At 46.3% G+C, this 17,190-nt stretch overlaps 3 pseudogenes; 2 read left to right on the forward strand and 1 right to left on the reverse strand.

Annotated features, from left to right (window-relative positions):
• The window catches only part of LOC136331910 (leukocyte immunoglobulin-like receptor subfamily A member 4), a 256,817-nt pseudogene that overhangs the window by 69,445 nt on the left and 170,182 nt on the right, over positions 1 to 17,190 (forward strand).
• LOC136328813 (leukocyte immunoglobulin-like receptor subfamily A member 5) lies at positions 370 to 4,669 on the reverse strand (annotated as a pseudogene).
• Positions 4,668 to 17,062, forward strand: LOC136328815 (killer cell immunoglobulin-like receptor 2DS2; annotated as a pseudogene).

The raw sequence follows: 17,190 nt of genomic DNA on the forward strand, positions 1-17,190 counted from the left end.
TGCACATGAATGGAGGAGAGCATAAGGTTCTAGATGTGAGGACCCAAACCAGCCATGTGCAATGGACCTTCATGTCACAGGAGTGGGAAGAGAAAGGGGGTCATTACAGACAGTCAAACAAGATAAAGAGAGAAAATACACAATTAATGGAGGAAGAGTCCAATACAGGGTGCTTTCAGTCACCTTCCTGCACCCAAACCCTGTTTACTCCACTGCACAGTCTCAGAAGCATTATCTCATCTGTGGTTCAGACTTTCATTCACCACCTCCTGGGGAATCATATGTGCTCCAAGGCTCCACCTCCTGAACACTGCATTGTTGCCTCTGTGGTCACATCCTGCCTATATTGTGGGTCCTTCTCTAGCTGTTTCAAGCCTGAAATAGCAGCACCATGAGGACCAGCAGGATCAGTCCAGCCACAGCCATGTGGATGAGGTTCTCCACTGTGCAGTCTTGGGGGTGGGAGCCTAGAAAATGTGGGCAAAGAGGTCACCATGTCAGTGCAGGCAAGTGTCACCCCAGGACACTGGTTGTCCACCTTTCTCTCTTTGACAAGACTTTATTCTCTGTGGGACACTGCAAGCTGACAGGGTCCTTGCAGCTTATATTTTGGTGGGACAGAAGTGTGAGGGACTGGCAGTGAGCTGACAGTGTCCTTGTTACCCATTCCCCCACCTCACTTGCTTGAGTAAGTTGCTAAAGGCTAAGCTCTTGCCCACAACCTCTGATTGTTTCATTTGCTAAGAGGTAATTTACATGCCCTTCCTCTCACTCTTTGTTTGTTCTGCTATTGGTTAATTTTAGTTGTGCATGGTGGGGGGATTCCTGTTTATGCCTCAGATATGTGGCTTTGTATCAGAGACTTCCTTATTTGTATACAGTTCTGCACTATATAATAAACTATATAATAATGCAAACCAGGGATTTTGCTTTAATCTGGCTTGCTATTAGCTTGCAGAGACCTCCTGATCCCATACTTCTTTTCTCTGAGTTTATTTCTTTATTCCACACTGTTCTTACTCAGGACATGGACAATTACTAGTCGTGCTGGTCTGCAGCACTCTGAGCCCAGCACTGTAACTGAGAATTTCTCCTACTTCTTAATCTTGAGCTCAGAGTTGTTTGGTGATGAGCTGATGGTGGCGGCTCTTCTTAAGAATCATGAAATGAGGGAGGGAGTAAGGACTTGGAAACACATAAGCCTTCCCCCTCATTCTGTGTTCTTGAATGTCCCACGTCTCAGATCGTAACTTCTGCACAGTCCCCTAGTGAGCCTGTCTCTCCTCTTCCAGTTTCCCTCTGTCTCCTCATTGGATCCTCTCAGCATCCTGTGATCTCTGAGCCTGCACAGACTCATGGAAGGCCAGAGTTACCTGTGCCCCAGAGCTCAGGAATAGTGACAAAAATAGTCATAACACAAACATGGCTGAGTCTGTGTTCTGGGTTCAGTCTAAGAACTCAACAGCTGTTGAACCAGGGTTCATAAATAAGGGGTTGGTCTCAGGGGCTCCTGAATGCCATCCTTTGTGGAGTCCTCTAAAATCTCTCATTTACTATCATCTCAGACTCTGCAGAGATAGGCCCTGAGCTGAGTGAGATGAGAAAAAACAGGGTCAGTGTCCCCTCACCTAGGAGACCTAGGGTGTCACTGAGGTGTGACAACAAGTACAAGTTGGTGCCCTGTGAGCTGTAGTTACCTGTAGGGCCCCTGTGCACAGAGGTCACAGGACTCATGTAGGACAGTGCCTAGTTTGACCCAGCTAAATACTGGGTGGGACAAAAGTATCCTTACAGTTGTTTGTATAGAAAATAACATGATAATTCTAAATAATAATAGAAGAATAAACTCTATGTTTAATATACTGACAACTGTAAACTTACTTTTGCCTCACCATATACTTTGATGTCAGACATGTGACAAAAGGGAATGGGCTGAGAACTTCATGGATGAAAGAAAAGTGTCCCTCAGGCTCTGTGACTGGTACAGTCAGGTCACATTCTCTGCTGAAGTCACCCAGTGCCTGGCAGGCAAGTGGGAGGGCCTACCAGGGAGCCATGCTCCAGAGAGGAAGAGACTTCATAATGTCATGTCCTGGGGGCTTCCCTGTGAGTCCCTTTTCCCAGGAGCTCAAAACCAGAACTGAAAGGAAATCTCAGCTCTGGGCCACGATTCTCTCCTTTTACACTTGGGGACACTGAGGTCACACAGGGGAAGGAGTGTCCATCTCAGCGTCTCCCCAGGTGCCTGAACCCCACATGACTCAGCCCTTACTACCTCTCCACAGAGACCCTCACTTACCTTCCTGCAGCCCAGACCCTGGGAGTGGGGGGATAGATCATCAGAACCTCCTGGAGATCAGAATGGGGGTGGGATGTGGAGGCTGCTATCTTGCTACATGAGTCTGGCTGCTCCTCCTTAAGGCTGGGCCCCAACATTGTCCTTGGCCATGACCACTGCATCTGTCACCTGCCAGTCTGCCAGTCCCATCTTCTATCATCACCTATTCAGAACTACCAGCTCCTCTGGGAAACAGGGCTGTGCTGTATCTCTGGAGGCAAGAGGTCATCTGAGGGACTCAAAACTGCCCTGGGGTGGTCTGTGGTCCCCCATAGCACAGAGGCCCCAGTGACTAACAAATGTATAGATGGACCTGTAGGGGGTGGTGCTTCAGAGGGTTCTAGAAATGAGGACAGGAAGGGAGTTGATGTCTGGATCTGACCTGGAGTTCCAACTTTATTTAAACTCTTCTACATCTTTCCTATGGTCCTCCAAACCATCCTTCTATGCACCTGGAAGTATTCACACCCAAATGAGTTGCTGTGAGTAGACAGATGTAGGAAGAGTTTTAAGTAACAGATCTGCTTGGGCTGACCCTCCCTCTTAGTCCCCTAACCCTCATCCTAGCTCAGACCTTCCAGTGTGCAACACTGAGAGCTGACTGAGCTCAAAATGGACAGAGTCGAGGTCCTCTCACCTCAACCCCAACCTCCAAGGGTCACTAAGGTGAGACTGCTCTTGGAGGCACTTCCTAAATTATCCTGGCAGTCTCAGAGCCCTGGGAGCCCTGAGTATATCAGTATCTCTGCCTGACTCCCAGGACCCTGGGACAAGAGCCCATCCTTGAGAGTCTGGGGGGCACTGGATTCCCTGATAGACCCTCAGAACTTCCCTGGGTGGTCTGTGTCCCCCTCTGAGCAGAGTTCTCAGTGACTCACCAGCTGTGGAGATGGGCCCTGTGTCTAAGGGACTTGGGCCCCAGAGGGTCCTGGAAATAAAGTTAAAACAGTGGTGAGAGGCTGGGATTAACCCAGAAATGCTCAAATCACTCAGAATCTTCTCCTACATCTAACCTGTGTCATCCTGAAGACAATCCCCCTGCCCATCTGCTACCTTTAAAACCCAGGGGAGGGAAAGGGGTAGTAGAATCATGTGGAAGGGTTTCTGAGGGGCAGATCTCTGCTGTGAGACTATGACTCAGAGCCTCCTGACTCTCATCCAAATTCTGATATGTCTTGGGGATGGGAGCCTGAACTGACAGGGCTCAGAAACTATGGACTTGAGAACACCTCACCTGAGACCAGTATATACAGGGAGTCACTAGGATGTGACCACTGCTGGTGTGTTTTCTTAAAATATCCATAGCATCTGAATGTCCAGTTGTGACTGAGGATCATAAGGCCTGCAGGAAACAGCACCCGAAATGCTTTATTGCCATGACAATGTGAGTCCAGGGACCAGGACAGCTTGTGTTCTCCTTTCTTAGTCAGAACAAAACTGTCAAATGCCTGCCTTGAGCCACACTGAAGGGTGACATTCCCTACTGAGGTCACGACCATGCTGGGCACGGCTGAGAGGCTGGGATTGCTGTAGAATCCTAGGAGAGGAGGAGGCAGCATGTTAGGGCTGGGCTGTGAGAGGGGACACCCCCTGAGACCAGACCCCTTCCCAAGGGCAGAGCTTGAGGCTGGGACCATTCAGTGTCCCCTCACCTGTCATCACCAGTTCCAGGGGGTCACTGAGCTCTGACCATCCAGTGGAGCTGAGGGAGTTACGGTAATATCTCTCATCATAAATGTTTTTCATGAATAATTTGGCCTTTTCCCCAGGATCAATCACTTTCCATCTATCCAAGGACATATTTGTGTCTTCTGTATACAAATGGAACTCTTGGGCCTTCAGGGTCCCCTGACACCAGATGGTCACAGAACTCCCCAGAGGATCACAGAGGCTGGCTCAGCCCAGATGGTGGGTTTGGGGAGGGTCCCTGAAAGGAAACCAGAGGCTGCATTACAAAGACACTCCCCTCCCTCATTCCCCAGCTCAGCCCAACACCCTCCTGTTCTATCATCTCATGCCAGGACCTCTGTGCTCCCTCCTGAGCCCCAGGGGGTGAAGTTAGAGGTGGGATATGGATCCTGGGATGGACTCACCTGTCTGCACACAGGTTCTCTGGCTCAGACTCAGCCCTAGAAGAGAGTCCTTCTCAGAGATTTGCACCAGAAAGTCAAAGTTAATTCTCTTTCAACAAGATATCTACAACTCAAACTGTCTGAATCTGAGGTTTCTCAGGAGCTAGAGATGTGAGCCACCCTGTCCCCTCCTTCTTCTCTCCCATCCCATTGTCCACAACTGACCGAAGCAGAGAAGAGCGGAGAGGAGGAACAGCATGGCGTCTTCTTGGAATGCTCCCTCTCTGCAGATGGATGTGACCCAAGGCCTGAAGGACAGAGATGCACAGGATGTGGTTATTCAGGGGCTGCCACTCCTTTGGGTTCTCACAGCTATGGGCACACAGCAAGAGGACAGCCCTGCCCTGGGCCTGGCTCGGGGTTTCCCCAGGATGAGGGCTCAGAAGGACTCTAGAAGTGCAGGAGTAGGGTCAGCAGTATGTGAGGTCTCGCCTGATTTCCATGCTCTCGTCTTTCTGTCTGGTGAAATACTGCTCAGAGAAGGAAGGACCCAGATTCTCATCCTGACTTCATCCCTGCCAGTCTGTTTCTAAACAACAAAACGGGATACTAGTCATGGTTCCTGAGGGTGCTCATTTGTGAAAATTCTGCAGTGACGTTTCCCATGGTGATCACTGCATTTCCAATCCTTTCCCTGCATCTGAGGGTACTGGTGGGGTCACAGTCATGCCAACGTTTTCTGCCATCTTAATATTAGCCATCTAGTGTGTGTATGGGCACCACCTTGTGGTCTAATGTACATTTCTTCAATGACGTATAACGCTCTGCACCTTTTAGAAATATTACTTTACATTTGTATATGAATGTGACTTGCTGGTTAAAGTGTTTTTCTTGTTTTTCTATTGTTTGCTGTCATGTTACAGATGTGTACATATTCCTTCAATGATCTCAGTACTGAGACATTGTTTGATTTTGGCATCATGAATACTTTTTCCCAAGGAGTCCTATTGTGTGGTTTCCTCTACACTCCCTTGATTAAGTCTACGAGGAACAGAAGTTCTTAACGTTGCTGGATTCCACTGTTTTTATTTTCCACTAATGCCGTGGTCTTGTGTCTATTAGAAGACAACTTTGCCACACACAAGGTAGTACAGTTGTTTTCTATGGGGGTCATTTTGAGAAAGAAAAATTGATTTTGTTTTAACCTGAAGCCCATCTGACTCTGGTTATCACATATGACCAGAGGCAGGTAGGACATCTACCGTGACTGTAGTGAGCTGTCATGAAGGAGGTTGGTGGTGACTTCCCAAGCTGAACGAGACATTGAACTTCTGACAAAGTGGTTGTTAACGTGTTTGTGACAAATGTGTCACACGCTGGCAATGTGGCTGCCTCCAAACATGATCCCCACCTGCCTGACTGGGCTCACTCTGTCCAAGCAACAGTGACTCCCTGCCTAAGGCAGAGACTGAACTCAGGAGAGGAAACACTTGCACAGCATCATCTAACACGCAACTGAAATTTTTATGTGTACACTGCAGTTTCTGGTCCCATCTTATTCCCACAGTCTGGATTGGTGTGGAGGTCACCATGAGGGACCTGGGGGTCATTGCACAGAATGGGATTCAGCTCCATTAGGTAGTTGATTGGGGTCACACAGGTTTTGAGTGCAGATGTAACAGTACTCAGGATGCTGGGTGCCCTGCTGGACTGCACTGAGGACTCATAGATAGGCAGCAGTGTGCAGTGGTGGGGTGGGTGGGAGAAGTTGAGGGCAGACTTGTCTTGACTCCAATCCCAGATGGGAACTTACAGGACATTTGACCTTAAAAAACAGCCACAGCAACTATTAGACTTGTCATATTTGACAAGTGGTGGTAGATAATGAATGTAAGAAATAAAAAAGAACATTTTTTGACATGTAGCACACACCATGCACCAAGGTAAACTCAAAATCAATCAGCATAAATAAACTAATGTGAAACTCAGGAGAAAATAGGTCATCTTCATGAGCTTTGACTTCCTTATGTTTCTGTGGGATGTTTTCTTTATTCTCCAGCATTTATTTATTTTTAATTTTCTAATTTTATTTAGAAAATTAACTTGCACACAGTGAACTTGATCAATAAGAGTACACAGGTTTCAGGTAAACATTTCTATCACATGAGAACTATTGATGAGAAATGACACCCAAAGCACAATAAATAAAAAAATAAGTATTTGACTTTATTAAAATAGTAATGAATAAAAAGTCAAAGAACACTATATCAAGAAATTGAAAGTAAACATACAAAACTGGAGAAAAGATTGGCAAATTCTGTATGTGATAATATCTGGTCACGAATATGTAAAGCACACATGAAACAAACACACACACACACACACACACACACACACACCCATCCAGTTTTTTTTAAAAAGATCGAAGGACTTGAGTAGACATTTCTACCAAACATATATTCTTCAAAGAAGACAAGTTTTTAAAAACAGACAATGAGCCCACAGAACAATGCTCCCCATCACCAGTCGTTAGGGAAATGCAAAGGAAGATGACAGTGACGAAGGCCAGCGTGATGGTGGTGAGATCAGAAGCCCCAGCTCTGCTCACCCACAGAAGTAACCATTTACCACCATCCACAGACAAAGATACCTTCACAGATGTTCTGGGGTGATGTCATGAGGTCCTGGCACCCAGCAGAGCACAAAGTTCAAGAACACTTTGGAAAGGGGTGAGAACAGCTTCTCTTCTCAGCCTTCCCGCAAGATGGCCTCCATTGTGACTTCTCCTCGGTGGGGGGAGGTGTGAGCCTCTGACCCCCTGGAACTCTTTCCGGCACTGCCTGCGAGGCCAGCCTCTGTCTCGTGAGGGGTTCAGCAGGGCTGGACCCTTCGGGGCAGCTCAGAGCAGAGACACGGGGAGGGTTCCCAGGAACAAGCATGTGGGTCCCCGCAACCTGATCACCACAGACCCTGCTGCTGGCATGGACGTTCCTCACAAAACTGAAAAGGGAACTTTCCTGTGACCCCACTCTGTCTCTCTCTGGGTGTCCACTGAAAGGTAATGAAATCAGTATCTGAAAGAGGTGCTAGCCCCCCCATGTTCACTGCAGGGTTCCTTCACAGCTGCCAAGACGTGGACATCGCCAGTGTCCGTCCACAGGTAAATGGGTAAAGAAGATGTGGTGCGTATCAACACACTGTAATGTCACTCAGCCTTAAAAAGAAGAAAACGCTGCCATGTGGGACAACATGGATGAATGAACCCGGAGGACATTAGGTGGCAGTGGAATTAGCCAGATGCAGTGAGGTAAATACCATGTGACTCACTCACATGTACAAAGCTTTTTTTTTAAAAAAAAAAAAAAGCTGGACTCATCCTATAAAATGGGAAAATAGTGGTAACCAAAGGCTTTGGAGAGGGAAAAGGAGAAGATACGAATCAGAACATAGAAACTTTCAGTTATACCGTCAATAAGTTCTGGAGACCTGATGTACGGAGTTTTGATCCTAGTTACAAATAATGACTCATATCCTTGAAATTTTCTAAGGGTAGATGTCAAGCCTTCTCACTCCCTGCAAAGAAAAACAGGAAACTGTAGGTGTTGATGGAAATGTTAGTTCTTGGAGTGTGGGGATCTTTGAAAGATGGACATATATTTCAAAGCACCAAGATGTATTGATTAAATGTACACAATTCCCATTTTTTATTATACCTCAAGCTGAAGAAGAAGAAACAAAGTTTCTGTTTAATCAATTTTTTTAAAGGAAAGTAGAGAATCCGCAGCAAACACAAGCACTAAAATACAAGAGTTGAGAACACAATAGATCTTTCTTCTGCCAACTTTTTTATGATATTATTATATATTAGCTTGGGAAGGAAATAGCACATGTTATTAACTCAACTGAAGCTGTGACTTACAAAGGGCAGTGAGACAACTTAATACCCTTGCCCAAATTCAGACTCTAGAAAACAAAAGGTGATCCTTCAATATGATGCGTGTTCACTCATGCGGCTCAGGTCAGACCCCCCAGTATTTGCCATCCGCATAATGAGAAGAAGCCAGTCATCTTCCTGTGTGACAGGCACCCTGTGAACAGTACAGACTGTAGTGTGAGGCCCCTGCCCACTACATCCTGTCAATCTGTCAGCTTTCGTCAGCTCTTGCCTCCTACCCAACAGTACAGTGTCATGTTCCCCAATTTCCTCAGCATCCTGGGGCCTGGTGAGTCCTGGAAAGGAAGGGAGGGACAGGTCATGGTGGACATCTGGGCTTCCTTGTGGCATATGACCAGATTCCATGGATGGAGTACATGGGAGCCTGGATCAACTAGGGCAGATCATCTCTGTTGTGGTTTCCTTCTAAAAATTATATATGAGCTCGAGGATCTGGACACATGTGGGTGAGTCCTTCACACACCCCATTGTCATGTGAACAGGATTCCTGGGAATGAGAGGGGCTGGGGCTTCTGTGGATGACACTGGAGGGCCCATGGTGAGACATTTGGATATACAATGAGGGCAGCATGCCCTGGGCTATCCCATTTCTTCCTGGAGAATCTTTCTAGTCTTTTCCTGCAGGCTAAACCCATGTCTGTATTCACATAAAGGAGGTTGTGAATTTCCAAAGCTATGGTCTTGTTATCAGACAGGCACTGGCTCTGGAGTGCATCAACCTCTGTCCTACCCATAGTATGTGGCTTCTTGACTTTGTGCAGAAAAGATTTGAGAACACAAGTCCAGGTGATTTTGAGAGTATGTTTATTACAGCTGGGGACAGTGCAGTAACAAAAAGATTTAAAGTACAAAGATTAGGCCCTGGCCAGTTGGCTCAGCGGTAGAGCGTTGGCCTGGCATGCGGGGGACCCGGGTTCGATTCCCGGCCAGGGCACACAGGAGAGGCGCCCATTTTGCTTCTCCACCCCCCCTCCTTCCTCTTTGTCTCTCTCTTCCCCTCCTGCAGCCAAGGCTCCATTGGAGCAAAGATGGCCCGGGTGCTGGGGATGGCTCCTTGGCCTCTGCCCCAGGTGCTAGAGTGGCTCTGGCGGTGGCAGAGCGACGTCCCGGAGGGGCAGAGCATCGCCCCCTTGTGGGCAGAGCGTCGCCCCTGGTGGGCGTGCCGGGTGGATCCCGGTTGGGTGCATGCGGGAGTCTGTCTGACCGTCTCTCCCCCTTTCCAGCTTCAGAAAAATACAAAAAGAAAAAAAAAAGAAAAAAATAATAAAGTACAAAGATTAACTGTTGAGAGACAAAGCAGGGCTGCATTGTTTTCTAGAAGCATTGTAGGAAAGAAGTGAGCCACACTGGGCTGCATGAACTCACTGAGAAGTAGTGAATGAAATGAGCTAACAATAAAAAAAAAGAGATAGATGCATACCTAGAGAGCTGGCTGACAGCTTTCAGAGGAGTGCTAGGCGAGGGAGGTGGAGTGATAGAGCAAAAAAGGACAAAAAAGTCATGAGCATGGGCAGCAGTATAGTGATTTCTGGGTAACAGGGAGGCGCAGAAGGGTACAGAGGCATAAATGGTGATGGACAAAGGCTTGATGGGAATGGGGGTTGTGAACACACAATTCAATGTACAGTGATGTGTTATAGACTTCAGCACCTGAAACCTATATTAAAAATAAAATCACAATGACAGAAGTGAGCCATGGTGAGGCTAATTATAGCTCACCAAAAAGTCAGATGGTGACAGGTTCGGTGGTTAGCTTGGGACAAGCTGCTGCTGCCCACTGCTCCCCTGGTTGCAAGTCTCCTGGGGACCCTAAGAATAAGAGAGAAAGAGTTGGGAATACTGTAGAACTAGTGCATTCTTGAGTTCTTTGTCCTGAGGTTTTCTGTTTTTCTTTATCTGGTGAAAATCCTAGGGAGGACCCCAAAAGAGGGTTTAACAAAACATTCATGAGCTTCTCAGGTGTATTCATCAATATCTTTTTCTTTTTTTTAAATATTCTTTTTTGTTTTTTTTTAAATTTTATTTATTCATTTTAGAGAGGAGAGAGAGAGACAGAGAGGGAGAGAGAGAGAGAGACAGAGAGAGAAGGTGGGGAGGAGCTAGAAGCATCAACTCCCATATGTGCCTTGGCCAGGCAAGCCCAGGGTTTTGAACCGGCGACCTCAGCATTTCCAGGTCGATGCTTTATCCACTGCACCACCACAGGTCAGGCCTCATCAATATCTTAATTTATAAAAATGTATGTAAAGAGGTGTCAGGTTATTTTCTGGTTAGTTTCAGTTTTAAAGAATGTCATTGGGAGAAATATATAGTGATGGAAAATATTTGACTTTGGGTGATGGGTAGACAACATAATCAACTGTTCAAATGCTGTGCAGATGTTTACCTGAAACTTATGTATTCTTATTGATCAATGTCACCCTGTGAAGTATAATTTTCTAAATAAAATTAAAAGTAAATAAATAAATTTATATATTTTTTAAAAGAATGTCATTGAAGAGGGACCAAGGAGGTGGGTCTTTCCTGGGACGGTTTGGAATTATTTGCACTTAAGTGTCCTTGGTGAGGGAAGAAAAAAGCCTGTGATTCATTAGCTGGCTGTGAAATATGCAAATTCCTTGACTTTGTTTCATAACTTTGTCTCAGTCTCTCTTACTCCACTGGTCAAGGAACTTCCCTGCTTCTTACTATCTTGCCTCTGTCTGTGACAGTTCATTGGCATCTTTATAATTAAAGGAACAAAATGTTTGACCCCCACAGAGCCCTCCTAGGACCAGGTGTCCCACACCTTCTGCAACCAGCATTTGACAATTGGGTCTGCAGGGCCTCCCCCTGGACCTTCCTCAGGGGAAGGGGCTGGTCAGCAGATGGGGCCTCCTGACCCTTGTGACAGTTCTGTGCAGGAGAACTTCACAAAGGATCATGGTACTGTCTCACCTATTTTCACCAAATAGAACATTCCCTTCTCTCTCATATATAATTTTATTTATGAAAATTGTATTTTAAGTCAACCTCACTCAAGAAAAAAAAATCTTTTTTAAAATTTATTAGAGTGACACTAGCTAATATAATGATACAGGTGCCATTGACCAGCATGGGTGAGTGAAAATGGTGTGGAATTAAGAAAGAAAAAAAGGATGGGATCGGGAGCTCTCTGCAAGCAGATGGCAAGCCAGAGCAAAGACAAGTCCCTGGTCTGTGCTTTATTATATAGTGCAGAGCTGTATGCAAATAAGGAAGTCTTTGATACAAAGTCACACATGTGAAGCATAGACAGGAATCCTCTTAAGACAAAAACAGGAATTCTTTTAAGTCATAAACAAGAATCCCCCCACCATGCATAACTGAAATCAACCAACATCAGAACAAACAAAGAGTGAGAGGAAGGGGAAGTATCTTGCCTCTAGCAACTTAATCAAGCAAGTGAGGGGATAGGAAGAGTAGAAACACTCAGCGTCACAGCTAACATGGAGGTGTGAGGAGGGCTTTTAGCTTAAGCCTTAAACTGCTAGGACTCTGTCAGCTCGCAGTCTTCCATGTACTGGTTTCAGGTATAACCCAATTCTACAACCCATTTCTGTACACCATATTCTGTGTCCTCACCAAGACACCACTAATTACTACTTCTTTTTGAAATTTTATTTTAAAAATGAAACTAAATGGGTGACATTGATCAGTAAGAGTACACAGGTTTCAGATAAACATTTCTATAGCATTTGAACTGTTGATTATGTTGTGTACCTGGCCCCTAAAATCAAATCATTTTCTGTCACCAGATATTCGTTCTTTTTTATTCCCTCTTCCCATTTCCTTCCCACACATCCTCCTCCCCTTGATCACCGCTTCATTTTTATCTATGTCCATGAGTCTCAACTTTGTATAATGGAATACTACACAGGTGTAAAAAATGATGAAATAGAGCCATTTATGGCAACATGAATGGACCTTGAGAACATTATACTGAGTGAAATAAGTAAATTAAAAAAAAAGAACTATATGATTTTACACACAGGTGGGACGTACAAATATACATATATTGTATTTTACTGATTTAGAGAAAGATATAAGAAGGAGAGAGAGAAAAACATCAATTTGTTGATCCACTTAGTTGTGCATTCATTGGTTGCTTCTTGTCAGTGCCCTGACTGGGCTCAAACTCACAAGCTTGGTGTATGGGGACAATCCTGAATTAATTGTCCAGGACCAAATTATTCAACATTTGATCAGCACTCTAAGAGTAATTTGTGTTCTGGAAAGACCAACCATGTCCATGCAGCACTGGGATGTGTCCCTTGTCCCTTTCAGGTCGCCCTGGGCACTAGGCTGACTTCAGTCTTGGGAGAAGTCTTGGGAGAATAAAAAAAAGAAGCCCCCCAAGGGGAGGGAGAAGGGGTGCAGCTGCCCATTTTCATTCCTAAGCTGGTGACTCCTTTTCTCCCAGGTGGACACAACACGCCCACCTTGTCAGCCTGCCAAGCCCTGTGGTCCCGCTGGGAGGTCATGTGACTCTGAAGTGTCACTCTGGACATTTCTTTACCACATTCAAACTAATCAAGAGAGATAAAGCCAACATTTGTGAGATCTTGGAAAATATTTTCAACAACATCACCATGAGCCCTGTGACCACAGCACACGCAGGATCCTACACATGTTCTGCATATTACAGCCACACATCCATGTGGTCACCACACAGTGATGCCCTGAAGTTTCTGGTCACAGGTGATGATGTCCAGCCCAGCCCATGACCCCCATGTGGGCAGATAGACTCAGATGCAGGTGGAACTAAGAGTTATGACAGGATTCCTAGTCAGGACTAAGCGTGGAAGAAGAACCAGGTTCAACAATGTAGAGACAGGGTGTGTAACACAGGAAATTGGGTCTCAGGTGAAGGAGGAGGAGCCAATGAGCAGGACAGTCAATCCAGGGATTATCAGGGGCAAAATGCTGCTACCTTCTGCCAGCAGGGAGGACCCAGGAAGAGAATGTCACCTGACCCCAGCACCAGTGATCATTTAGGGAGGTTGTACCACTGTCTTAGAGGAGCTAGAACCTCAGAGAAGCCAAGGTAACCTGACAAGAGGTCCCAGAGGCACAGGTTAGGGCATGAATTGGGTGCTGTCCACATTCATCTCCATCTTCTTCCCCAGTGTCCTGCCTTTGCTGTAGGAGGTATACACAGGGCCAGGGCATGCACCCTGCAGGTCGCCCCACCTCACACACAGATCAGGGAGGGACACAGTGAGAGTGGATCGAACAGTCATTCAGCTTAGAACCAGAGGAGGTCAGACTGTCAGGGAAGAGAGACAGAGAAGCAAGAAGAGGTGAGGCTGTGAGACCCAGGCTGTTAAAGTCATGAGCCAAGCTGGAGAGGGTGCTCAGAGAAATTGCAACACAAAGACATGGGAAGGGACTGAGACAGCTTTGTTCTGAGGGAGATAAACATCAGGAGAAGAAAGGAGGAGGGTGATACATAGACACTTACCCTCTTTCTTCCCAGGTGTGTACACCAAACCCTCCATCTCAGCCCACCCAGGCATTCTTGTGCACACAGGAGAGGCTGTATCTCCGCACTGTCACTCAGAATTAGCGTTGGATATGTTCGTCCTGCACCAGGAGAAAGATGCAGGGTATCCCGAGAAATTTGTGGAGAAATTTCCTGACAGGGATACATAAGTCCACTTCTCCATGGGCCTGATGATATCACACGTACAGGGACTTACAGGTGCTAGGCTCTCTCAGTCACTACACTTATGAGTGGTCAGCCCCCAGCGATCCCCTGAAGGTTGTGATCACAGGTGAGTGTGGCCCAACCAGCCCCCATTCTCTTTGTCCTTTGAGAGATTATTTATTTATTTATTTATTTATTTAATGTATTTTTGTAAAATGATAAGCAGTGAGGCAGAGGGACAAACTCCCACATGCACCCAACCAGGATCCACCTGGCATGCCCACCAGGGGATGATGCTCTGCCCATCTGGGGTGTTTCTCCATTGCAACTGGAGCTATTCTAGTACCTGAGTTGGAGGCCATGGAACCATCCTCTGCACCCGGGCCAACTTTACTCCAATGGAGCCTTGGCTGTGGGAGGGGGAGAGAGAGATAGAGAGGAAGAACAGGGGGAAGGGTTGAGAAGCAGATGGGCGCTTCTACTGTGTGCCCTGGCTGGGAATCGAAACTGGGACTTCCACACACTGGGCCGATGCTCTACTGCTGTGCCAACCGGCCAGGGCCTCCCCTGGAGATTTAAACAGTGACATGGTGCTGAAAACGTTGTTATTACAGGGAGAGATAGACATTCAGACAGTAACACACTCGGGAGAGGCAGTCTGTGAGGAAGATGTGTCTGAATGTGTTATAATCAAAAGAGAAAACAAATTTCCCATTGACAGAGAGACAGACAGACATTGAGAAAGATGGACCAAGAAAGATATTAACTTGGGAATGAGGACTGTACCCCCAGATGAAAAGCAGTGATAACTGGGAGTTGGTTTTTAATTTTAACACCGTGACTCCACTTCCTCTGCTGTGAGAACACTGACCCCCCACACACCCCTCAGCCAGACCTGTGAAAGGTAGAGTAAGATATTAGGACCTGGAGTAGTTGCTCAATAACTGGGTTTAACATGTTTGTGGGGGGGGGGTTTTGCACAAAAAGGGAGGAGTGGTCACTCCAAACCCCTGGTGCAGGACCAGGCTGACCAGGCATTGCAGAACCAGGTTCACAGAGATCCTAGAGAGATTCAGGCACTTTTCACTTCATAATCGCTTTGTTTTGAATCAAGGATCCTAAGGTTAACTTCATGTTTTTGTGATTCCATGAAGTGTCCTGTTATTTCCATTATTTTAGACAATCTCACATCTAAATGGCTTTTAGGGGTTTTTTGCACAAAGATATATCCTGAAAGCATGAGAGGATCAGGAAAAATCAGAGTCCAACACACACACACACACACACACACACACACACACAAGTCAATACTGCAGAGATCAAAATGATTTGAAAGTCACTAGACAACACATTAGGGACAGGAATGAATCCTTCCTTCTCGCACAAGGACAGTTAAGGTTGTGGACTAAGACCAAGGTTTCTTTTTCTCCTAGGAATACACAAAAAACCATCTGTTTCAGCCTAGCTGGGTCCCACAGTGAGGACAGGGAATAATGTGACCTTGTTCTGCCACTCCAAGAGTTCACATGACACATACCATCTGTGCAGAGAGAGGGAGGCCTGTGGATGCTGGCTTGTTGTAGGGCGGCATCACAGTGGAACATTCCAGGCTGAGTTCCATCTGGGCCTTGTGACACCAGCCCACAGAGGGACATACAGATGCTGTGGCTCTTTCAATCACTCTGCCTATGCATGGTCAGACCCAAGTGACCCACTGCACCTTTCAGTCACAGGTAAGAACCTGGTATCTGTTCTCATGTTACAAGAGACTAAATCATGGAGCTACATCTGAAAGGCACATGGCTGGTGATGGGCACCCCAGATATCTGGAGAAAAGAAGCAATGGGAAATATAGGGATAGAGTGTAAAGATGGTGGGCCAGGCATCTCCACACCTTCCTCCATTCACCTTGAAGTTGTGTGTATCCAGGTCGATGAGGAAAGAGTGCAGGGCTGACCCAGGAGAAGGAGGGGCTGGATGCAATTTGGGGAGATTAGATGCTGCCTCAGCCCTGCCCCCTCTTAGTTTCCCAGAAACACCTCTGACACACAAGTAGTTACTTCATTGAGGAGCATAGCTATTCATCACCCAAAGGGTTATGTCTCCTGACCATAGCTGTCTGTCACCAGGCATATCTTCTTTTACCTCTTTCCATCACATCTCAGCAAGGTGGTCATCTTTCAAGACACTCAGGGTGAGGGATCCAGAGGCCCCACCAAAGACAGCATGAAGGATGGGCAGGGAGACAACCTTCCTGAAAGCATTGTCCTCCACCATCATTAGGGTAAAAAAGGACGCTAATGACACTTCTCAATCTCTTTTTCTACAATTTCATATAAGTGTCTGCTTGTCAACCACAGAACCAAGCACCACACAAGGTAAGCAAGGATTCCTCTGTATTTGGTCCATGGTCCCTTGGAGACAGGGGCTCTTCTCTTAAATGTTGGCTCTGTCACCTCCCAGTTCTGTGATCTTGAGCTAGTGACCTTTCTCTTGTGAGTCCTAAATTTTCCATCGGCACTTGTGACTGTGGTCAGCATGAGAGTCAGAAGAGGCAATCAGCATGCAATGCTGTGAAACTGTGGGCTTCTCACTAGAGATAGAGAGGTAATAGTGACTGACTCTATGTTGAGGAGAAAGTTTTATCCTCCCTTCACGTGGGCCTGCAGGAATGGACATGATCAGAGATGGGAAGGATTTCAGAAATGTCACAGAGACCAGATGAAATGCACAAAGAGGCTGAGGGGAAGCAACAACCCTGGTCATCAGACTGAAACCCTGAAGCCACCTCTCCCAGCCTTACTGAGATATTTATTAGCCAGTACATATAGCTAAAGGAAGCAAACAGCAGAAATTTTCAGGGGGTGAAGCAAAGGACAAGGAACACGCTGATGCCTAATCTCCATTCTCAGAGCCTAAACATATTCTGTGTTGCTGAATCTTATCCTACTGTTTTGCTGTTCGCAGCCCATACTGTTTCTAGTACCAGCCAGAGAAGCTCCTGGACTCTCATCCACTCAGGGCTTTGACCATAGGTTGCCTTGTTGTCTCTAATAGTTATCCTAACTCTGCAAGTTTTCACAGCATGTTCCCATGCAGGAATGCCTTAAATATGTACTGTCCATCTGTCTGCCATCTATAGACTTCATATTCAACA

Source organism: Saccopteryx bilineata, chromosome 3 (assembly GCF_036850765.1).
Source record: "Saccopteryx bilineata isolate mSacBil1 chromosome 3, mSacBil1_pri_phased_curated, whole genome shotgun sequence".
Lineage (NCBI taxonomy): Eukaryota > Metazoa > Chordata > Mammalia > Chiroptera > Emballonuridae > Saccopteryx > Saccopteryx bilineata.